The 10,057-nt window shown below is 46.7% G+C and overlaps 1 non-coding gene across 1 annotated transcript; it reads right to left on the bottom strand.

Moving 5' to 3' along the window:
• Positions 1-3,464: 3,464 nt before the first annotated feature.
• On the bottom strand, positions 3,465-3,538 carry TRNAT-AGU. Its single transcript has one exon. It is a non-coding gene; the product is annotated as a tRNA-Thr (tRNA).
• Positions 3,539-10,057: the final 6,519 nt, after the last annotated feature.

Below are 10,057 nucleotides of genomic sequence, written 5' to 3'. Positions count from 1 at the left end.
TCCAACACCGATGGCCCATTAGGATTTGGATTGAGTGCCCTTTTGATCGGCCGCTCGTTAACATCAAAACAAGGTATTTTTGTTTTGCCTGGCCTTATTGATGCCGACTATACGGGGAATATTGGGATAATGGTACGTGCCCTCTGTCCCCCTGTGACTATAACTGCTGGTACACGTCTTGCTCAGTTAATACCTTTCAAGGGATGTGTGCCCCGATCGACCCCGATTGACCGCGGGTCTCGAGGGTTTGGATCCACTGGCCCTCCCCAAACTGCCTTTGCTATGGACATCACTTTGCTCAAGCCCACCCGAACTGCTCGGCTTCAGGGATCCGATGGGCGGCAGATCACTCAGGAAGCTTTTATTGGGGATGCAATGCAGAGTGGGGTAACTGAGGCACCTGGGACGACAGAGGTAGAAGATACTGTGTTTACCTTGGACTCAGAGCCCACTGACGCGGTTGCAGCTGAGGCCCCCATGCAGAATGATGTAGGAGATGCGCCATCTAACCTGGAATCAGAATGCCCAGGGGCAGTTGTAAATGGGGCCCCTCTACAGAGCGACATGTGTCCTCAAGAACTGCCTGTGTGTGGAAAGGGAAACGAAGAGGAGCCTATGGAAGCCAAACAAACATTTAGGACTGAAGAAACTGCAACAGTGTCAGTATCAGCGATGACTGCTGCAATGGTGGATGGAATGACTGAGAAAGCAACAAGATTTACACAACCTGAGCCCCTGGAGGACAACTGCTTGTTAGCTGTGCCAGGATCCTTTTTGTTTGATCCTCCCTGAATGATTTAATTGATTGAGATAATTTTTGCTTTGCCTAAATGTATAGGATGATGTCCTGATAATTTCCCCCGTAGAAGTTGAACCACAACGGTGGTGGAAAAGAAGAAAAAACACTTACATCATTGATATTGCCAATGTCTAGAAATTCCTGACTAAAAGGACGTTGAGAACTGACCCTAGTAAAGAAGCAAAGAATTGCACACTGGCAGGAAGAAATTTGGGACTCCTGCTGAGAAATGTGGTATTAATTGGATTTTGGGGTTTATTTTACAGGCTGCAGCCTGTGTTGTGGAATTTTTTTTAGCATGTATTGCCCTCCCTAATTGGATTGTCAATTATATTACCCCCCCCCCCCATTACTAACCCCTGTTTTGGGGTATATTTGTTTTTGTTTCTAAAGTTTGAGAAAACTCGGCCTAAAGGTTTGTTGAGTATTCTCAAAGGGGGGAGTTGTAGGCATAAATCTAGGTAATTTGGGAGAATGGCTTTGAATTTATGTGACCCAAAATACCTTTATGTAAAGTGCTTTTGTTAGCCTTTTTAGATTTTTGTAAATTTTGTATTATGTACTGATTATTGGCAGTTGTATGATTGTTTGATATTTGATGTAGCCCCCACAGTGGGAAAGTACAGATAGTTGTTCACAGAAGATACCAGAAGGGTAGGGGCTAGTTAAGAAGTACACCCTCCTAGCTAAATTGATAGTGGGATAAGTTGGTGTCCATAAAAGGAACGGTTTAGCAAGAGGAAACATGGATCGGGCCCAGGCAGGCACGCAATAGATAGAGAACTTGAAGAGGAAAAAAGGATCGGGCCCAGGCGGCGGGCAACAGACAACAAGCTTGGAAAACTGGTTGATAACCTTGAGGGTGTAGTTGATAGGAAAGGTAATTAACTACTAGCGAGTAATGTTAGGCAGAGTACAAAGTTAACTCTGTGGTTGCTGGAGGGAATAGCAGTTGAATTTTGTAAAGATGCTAAAGAGAAAAGTTTTTGGTGTTTTTGAAATGTTTGTAAATAAATTTAGGCAAAGAAATTAGTTTGCAATTGTTTGGCCATAAATAATTTTGTTGCATTAGTTGAAGATTGTATATTGTGCTATGTAATTGTAAATGTATTAGGCTAAGGGTATATAAGTGGTGATTTATTTTTGGGTTTAAAAGTAGAAGTTAATAGTAAGAACCCTTAAGCTGTGAATAGCTTTGAATTTAGAAGTAAGCCAGGATGCAATTGTATTATTGTAAATGATTTAATTGCTGAAGTGATCCCCCTGTTTTGCCTGAAAAATATAAGGGTATTTGTGTATTTTAAGTAATGATTGATTGCCCAGTAGGGGTATATTTGTTTTTGTTTTTTAGATATTTAAGAGAATTGATGTTAGCTGTATAGTATTTAATGTACCATGCATTTATGTACAGAGTTAAATTCATGTTATGTGTTTTATGTTTTGTGTTTGTGGTGTTTGTTTGTTTGTTTTCTGGCCAGAAGTGTTTTTTGTATTTTATGTGGTTTATGTTGTGTTTTTTCTAGGACCCCCCCCCCCCCCCGTCAGTGTCAGTTTGATCGCCTGACATCTGAGGGATGATTTGGTAATAGAAGTTTGCCACAAGTTGGTGTGCTATAGAGAAGGGGGAAAACCTGTAGAATTTACACCATTTATTTGTTGTGCTTTGTTTTTGTTTGGTGTTGTTGGGGTTATGTTAAGAATTGCATGGTTATATAGGTTGGCTTTATAAAGTTTTAATTTTGGGTTGTGATAGATTGTAGTGTTATGATGTTATGAGTTGGGAATGTTTTGCTTATGCCTTTTTTCTTGTTTTTTATTTTTTTATTTTGAGAAAAGGCGGGAGATGTGGGAACTTGGCAGATAAGTATGTGAGAGCTGAAGTGTTTAGACTTCAAGGTCGAGGCTAGTTTTTATCTGCTGGTAGGCAGTAAATAGGATGATAAGTTAAACAGGTGCGTAGAATGATAATTACCCTATGGGGTTACAGCTGCGGCTGTGTAATTTAATTAACCAATTAGCAACTGTCTAATTGCTTGCCATAATTGTATATAAGAGCATGCTGGAAGTGAATAAAGAATGCTCTGTTTTATGATCACATGGGTTGTCAGACTCTGTCCATGCTCTCCTGCGATGCAACACTTGTCAGAAAAACAACTGGTTTCTTTTGCAAGCCTTTGCATTGCAAGGCAGAGGCAGTCTTCTCTGTTTCCGCAAAAGATTCACCAACAGGTGGGAAGAGCAGACACATTTGTTAAGGCACTACTGGGAGCTGCATCCCTAACTCCACTTTCCCTGGCAGGTGAGTCAGCCAGCTTAGCCACGGTGCGACTCTCTGGGACTTTTCTCCCAACCGCTCCATTTTTCATCAATGACAATCAAAAGGAAGGTGACATGACATCTGTGTGTGAACATCTCCAGGGAATCACAAGGATGTGTGGCGCAGGCTCTCGTGTTGCAGCAATTGCAGTCGAAGCAACCGCCATGCCAATGCCAGTCATAGCAGCGTTTTCATCAACTCCAGGTTTGTGATTTGATTGTTTACAATGCTTCTCTCCAAAGAAGCCTTTTCCTTAGCAAGCAATGACTTGGATACCAAGGGAGGCCTCTTCTGTTTCCTAGGAAGACACAGGAAAATGTGAGCAGAGGAGACAAAAGCCATACACCAAGGCACCACTGGAGGTTGAACCCAAGATCTCCTGTTTACTAGACAGGTGCTTTAGCCAGCTAAGCCATGGTGCCTGCCTGAAGAAGTTATTTGCAACAGTTTCATTTGATGGTTCAAGTCAACACCTGCAAATTTGAAAGTACAGACGTTCCCCATTTCCCTCAAGACTTGCAGACCTTGAGGTGTCTGGCTCTCTATGCACAGAAAGCCACAGCTGAGTAGACAGAGGGCTTCTAACATGTGCCTCTCCCACCAGTCACTGTGATCAGATAATGGTTAGTGATCTGTGTTTCAGTCGCAGCAACCTCGGCTCAGTTCTGAGTCATGGTAACCTTTCCTTCAGCTCCAGACTTCTCATTTGCCACTTTCCGTGTGTGGTGGGCTGTCTGCCCCAAACAAGCAGGAGAAAGATTAAGGCAGCCTTGAAGAGGCTGTGCAGAACCCAGCCTATCAAGAAAGGGCTTATTGGGAGAGCCAATCAGGAGAAGGCTTACTGGAGCAGCCCATATATAAAGAGCTGCTCAGCAAAGCAAGAGTTAGTCACTCCTGGGAGTTTGAGGAGGGAGGATTGGCTGCCATGAAGGAAGGAGCCGGGAGGGCACCATGATCAGAGTAGTGCTGGGGTAACGGGTGCATGAGTGACCTCCTGGCTGACTACTGCCAGACTAAGGCCCTATACAAAGGTGGAGGAAGGTTCTAGGTCTGTTGGGAAATGGTCCAGGGGAACAGATGGCAGGGTTGGAGGTTCACACCTTTTGCCTCAGTAGCCACTGACACAGGTGGCTACACCCTGGACTGCAGCCGGCCACTGAGGCAAGTGTCTGGGTAGAGGACACCCCCCCCCCACCCAGCAGGGGGGAGAGAACTGAGTGGGGCACAGCCAGAGGGCTGTGTCCATAAGAGGACACTGAAGTCCTGAGAGCAACATGGGTCCTAATGATAGAACGGATGGTGGCCAGACGCTACTAGATGAAGGCGCATCGGTGAACCAGAGCTAATTGCTAGGATGGTCAGCAGGAGGTGCTGAAGTGAGGCATGCCCCATGGCACCAAGACTCAGCTGCAAGGAAGGCTCTCTCTGTCTTGAACAAGCACTTAAAAGGATTCTGCTCACAGATCTTTTCTTTTTCTGAAAAGAAATACAAAAAAAGGAGCCAACGGACACACTAGGTTCAGCAAGGAAGAACGGTCGGGCCAAGCCAGGCTCTCCTGGTTAGTAGGAAGGTTCTTCAGCCAGCTCTTCCCAAAGATCACTATCTAGAGACCTTTTAACAGCCACTGCAGATGTTCACCACAAAAGAGATGCCAAAATGGAGTTCTCCACTGCCTGCAGCCATCACGCTACCAGGAGTTCTGTGCACAGAGAGGCCCCTGCTGGTGGGAAAAGGCTTTGGTAGAGACTCTTCTGACACCACCCGTTCTCATATAGTGTTTAGCGCTCTGTGTTGTGGCTTCAGCATCCACAGATGCCAGTTCAATTGGGGGACATTTTTCCTGTCTCCACATTTGTCTAATGGCTCCTTTCAATACTTGTCACCAAAAAGACCTGTTTCTTTTGCAAGTGATGTACAGCCAGGCAAAGGCAGTCGTCTCCATTTCCTCAAAAGATCACCAAGCTGTGGGGAGAGGAGACGCATTCAGCCAAGCTGGATGCTGAATCTCCTCTTTATTCAGCAGGTGTCTGTGAAGGACACAAATCTCCACCGCGTAGAGGTCAAGAATAGGAGTTTATTACACACAGTGCTGGCGGAGTGGGCTTATTAGGCTCAGAGACACTGTTAATTAATTAATTACAATAGAATATATAGATTTTCCACGGGCGGGGGAAAGTGAGAGGCTAGGCAGTTCCATACCCCAGGACAGGTTTTGCAAGACAGGATAAGCACATTAGCCAATGATTAACAGATTAGATAATGTCTCCATCCATGGTCTCAAGTTAGCAAGTTAACATTTCATTAATACTTTGATAAAATGTTATTAGTATAAAATATATATGTTGAATTATGATTTGGGATCCATAGGAATGGAGCAACTCCTTTGATTGTCCAACAGGTACATTCCTAGGGGTTACAGAAAAGAAACAGTTAAAGTATATGGCAATAAAGATTGTTTTCTGTGTGTCTTAAGGCAGGCATTGGTCCCTTGGAAGGGAGGTGGAAGGATGCCATATCTTATACTGACATGTGCCAACTTTTCATAAACTCAAGGTTGGATCTGTGGGAAGAACGTCTCCCTACAGAAGAAACAAACAATAGGAATAGGGATTCTTTGTTCAATCTGCAACTCTGAATAAAACACAATTCTTTTGTTCTTAGCTCCAACACCTGGCAATTTGCTGACCAGCCCTATCTTAGCAAGCAAGGCTTTCTGTTTACCCAGCTTTCTCTTAGCTGGTCACTATTTGCTAGGCCTCTGGTCCCTTGACCATACTCTGGACTTTGGGTCTGGAAAAGAGCTGGCACAATCCATAGACCAGGTTGTTATACAAAACACACATGGATTTTAACCCTTCACATACAGTAATGGCAAAGTTCTTGGTTCAGGCTTGTAGCGGTGATGGAATAAACTGCAGGTTCAAATCAAGTCTCTGGAGTACATCCTCCTCTGGGATGGGGCATTCAGTTCTTTGTACAGAGCTTCAGTTTGTAGCAAAGTCCCTTCAGAGGTATGAAGCAGGAATGAAGACAAGATGGAGACGAGGCATCAGCCTTTTCTAGTCTCTTGCCATGTGGTCTTTGCTTTCTTTGTCCCAAGGACACTCTATCCAGCACATGGCACAGAAAACCTTAGAGTTCTGTCCATAGGCAGGTCCCTGCAGACCTTGCTGAGTCACAAGGTGTATCTGCCTTCGCTCAATGGGTTGATTGTATAGCTGATGGTCCTTAATGGGCCATCAAGCAGGCTAGGCAGAACTGACACGAGCTTGTCTGGCTGGGGTGTTTCCCGGAAGCAGAGCGCAAATTTGAAATAGGGACAGCATAGATCCAATATTCATAACTTTAACTACGAAGATGATACACATCTAGAGATACCATCATTATAATAATTCAGTCAGAACCTCTCCATGGACCTCTTACATGACAACCTTTCTACAGTATTGGCTGCAAATATAGAACAGCGGTTGCAATGGTGATCTATACAGTTACAGATTATGTCAGTAACGTCACAGGAGGTGACACGGCATCAGTGAGACTGATACTGGAATACTGCCTCCAGTTTTGGTGTCTTCATTTGAAAAAGATATTGTGAAATTGGAGCTGGGGCAGCAAAGAGCCACCAAATGTTCTGAGGGCTGGAGAAAAATGCCTTCTAGTGAGCTATTGAAAGAGCTCAACCTGATTAGCTTATCAAAGAAGATTGAAAGGTGACTTAATTGAAGCGTTGAAGTGCCTTAATGGAGAGAAACTATTGGCTATTAAAGGGCTCTTTAATCTAGCAGAGAAAGGCCTAACCAGACCCAATGGCTGGAAGGTGAAAAGAGACAAATTCACATTACAACTAAGGCACAAATATTCAACACCGAGGATAATTCACCACAAGAACAAGCTTCCAAGGAAAGTGGTGGATTTGCCATCTCCTCATGTCATTTAATGAAGACTAGATGCCTTTCTGGAATGTGTTTGCCCAAAAGTAGCTATTGTGTCATACAGGAGGCCTGAGATATGCAGGGGGTCAGATTAGATGCTCTAATGGTCTCTTCTGGCCATAAAGTCGACTCATTTCTGAAAAACTGAGTGTAGCATTGGGAGCAGCGTCTGATGTTTCCCTGTCTAGCCGGCTTGCTGCCTAGAACGAACGCTCCTTGAGTGGGGTGATCCACAGGGAGCAGCTCAAACCTCCAAAGTGCCTGGCCAGGGGCAGGACATTGGCCCAGCAAGGGAGGGGTGTGGCAGTGACATCACAAAGGCCTTTTGCAGGACCTCAGCCTATTGGTCCAAGGTGGTGGGGAGGTGGTGACCTCACAGAGAGATGCTGACATCAGCCAGGCAGGACAGGGGCGAGGGGCCAGGGAAACCTCAGAGACCCCTGTGGCTTTGCTGCAGCAAGTCTCCTTCTCCAGGTCTCTCTCTGAGGACTGAGAGAGTATTCGGGTTCACGGACGTGAGCGCCAGGAGGAACCTCTTTCGAGTTTTCTCCTTCCTGTTCAGTGATTTTACTAGAAAACAGCCGTCCCTGTTTAGAAGGTAAGAGCCTCCTGGAGGTTTGAAACCTGTTCAGTCTGATTCATCTGGTGACAGTTGAATTCTAGGCATGGAAAACAGGAGCTTAAGGAGGCAGAATTTTATTCCACACCTGGGATTTTGTCCCTTAGAATCACTGGGGACATTAGGGTTTGTCCTTTTTGTTTCACTTGTTCCTCCCTCCCTCTTTTCTCTTCTTCTCTTGCTTCTTTTGTCCTTTCTCCTGTTCCCCTCCCAACACAGGGAGGGAAGGGTGTGTGTGTGTGTGTTTGTTGTGGAGCAGTGCTCTGCAGCTCCCACTGTGGGAGGTCCACCCAAAAATGTGGGGCTGAACTAGTGCTCGGGCAGTGATCCCCACCAGTGACCTGGGCCATCCTTTGGGCTCTCTGGTGAGAACCCTCAGCCTCCCGTCCTCAGTCTCTACCCTGATTGGCTGAGCAGGGGGTTATTGACAGGGAGGAGACCCAGGTCCTTGTTGTTCTCTTTTAAGACCAAGGAAATAAGTGAGAACCAGTTCTGTGTTTGATGAATTTTGCTGCTTCTCTGCATTAATGGTCTGCTGCCGCTGAGGGGAGCCTGAGCCCTTTAAATCCTGGCCCCCGGCCCAGCCGCCAGAGCTGTGGCCGGGATTCAAAGGACTCTGGGCTGCCTGCAGCCCTGGGGAGCTCTGAGCCCTTTCAATCCTGGCCCCAGCCTGGCTGCCGGAGCCCTGGCCATGGGCAGTCCAGAGCCCTTTCAATCCCCGCCGTGGAAGCCGGTGTGGTCCAGCACGGAGTACTGGCTCTTGCCGGTACGCCGTACCAGACCAGACCGGCTTACTTTCACCTCTGGGTGGGTGGGGGGTGCTGCAATCCCCTGCTAGAAAGTAAGGGTGGTGGGGGACTCTGTGAGCAGCTCAACAGCCAACTCTGGTGGCAGACACAGTGTGGGGGACTCCAGGTATTTCTAGGATCCACTATTTTTACCTGCCTGTAAAGTCCAGCTTTCCCCAGCACATTCACTGCAGTGCAATTGGGTCACTGTTTCCATAGCTGCACAGCAAAGAATCACGCCCAGTTTCCTTTTTATCTGCAGCAGGATTAGTCTGTGTCGGTGGTTAATGATGTGGATCTTGTAATTTGTTATTCATTCCCCACCTTGACAATTCAGACAGTCACTTTCCTACTCAAATCCCCAGCACCTCAGTGACCCCCGATAGCAGGGGTTGGGTTTTCTCTGTGGCCCTGAGATTTTCAGGGTTCTTTTCCCCTCCACCTAGAGTGAACTCAGCTTTTCCCCATCCCAGACAATCCATGAAATAACAACAGCAGCATAAAGAAAGAGGGGAGGGAACATCTCACGGCCAGGGCTGGATGTGCCCAGAGCCCCCTGCTTGTCCATTGTTTCCATGGAATTTGGCCCCCTGCTTTGCACAAGAGACAGAGAAAGATCTTGCTGTTCCTGTGTCTGTGAAAAGAAAATTGTGCTTCTGTATGAAAGAGAGGCGGGAAATGGGCCCATGATGGGGCAATAGCCTCAGGGTTAAGATCTAAGGACTCAGGCTGAGAACTGATTTAACTCCACTCATCTGGGATTTAACAAATTCTCTTCCATGGAGACACTGGGAACTTGTGACATTGATCCAGACTCTGGGGGTTCAGGCTGCTTTAACTCTTGGTAAAAACATGAACTTGATTCCAAGAAGGGAGAGAGAAGCCCGAAGCTGACTTTAGTCCCAGGCTGGGGTCTCCTGGATGGGTGGAAACTTCCTTCCCTGCAACCAGGGGACAGCAGCTACTGGAGACATACCGGGGCTCGGAGGAAGGGGGATTGTTGCATGGACTTTATGCGCACAGGGCCCCACTAACTCTAAATCCTCCACTGTAGCAGGAACTTAGAAAGTCAGACCTTGGTCAACGGTAGGACTGGGGTTTGAAAAAAAGATTATTTTTTCCTCCCCTTCATGAGAAAGAAAGGAAGAGCTGGCAGCTCAGGTGCAGAAAACCACTTTTTCCTCTGGCTGAGGAGCTGGCAATCAGGTACAGATGACTGGTGTCTCCTGAAGGGAGGGGGCACAATGTCAAGGTTCAGCCCCACCCCCCTTATGATCAACAGCACCTCCCAGCTGTGAACAGTGCAGGGAGAGGAAGCAGCAAAGGCAGCCCCTCTCCACTCACCCCTCCAGCAGCTGCTGTGCAGGGAGGGAGCCCGGCAGCACCACATGATGTAGCAGGCCATAGCTAACCCAGGTGGGGCACAGGACCCCACACACGCCCTCTGCGAGTGTTGCCTCTGAAATTAGGAAAACTGGTGAGTTCAAGGCACAGCTGCACACCCAGAAGAAAGCCCAGCACGACACGCCCAGGGTGAAGGGGGTGCTAAAGCCTGGTATCAAACCAGAAACCTTCAGATCTTCAATCTAATGCAATCCCAA

Source organism: Mauremys reevesii, linkage group 14 (assembly GCF_016161935.1).
Source record: "Mauremys reevesii isolate NIE-2019 linkage group 14, ASM1616193v1, whole genome shotgun sequence".
Lineage (NCBI taxonomy): Eukaryota > Metazoa > Chordata > Testudines > Geoemydidae > Mauremys > Mauremys reevesii.
This window is presented reverse-complemented; position numbering and strand designations above follow the sequence as displayed.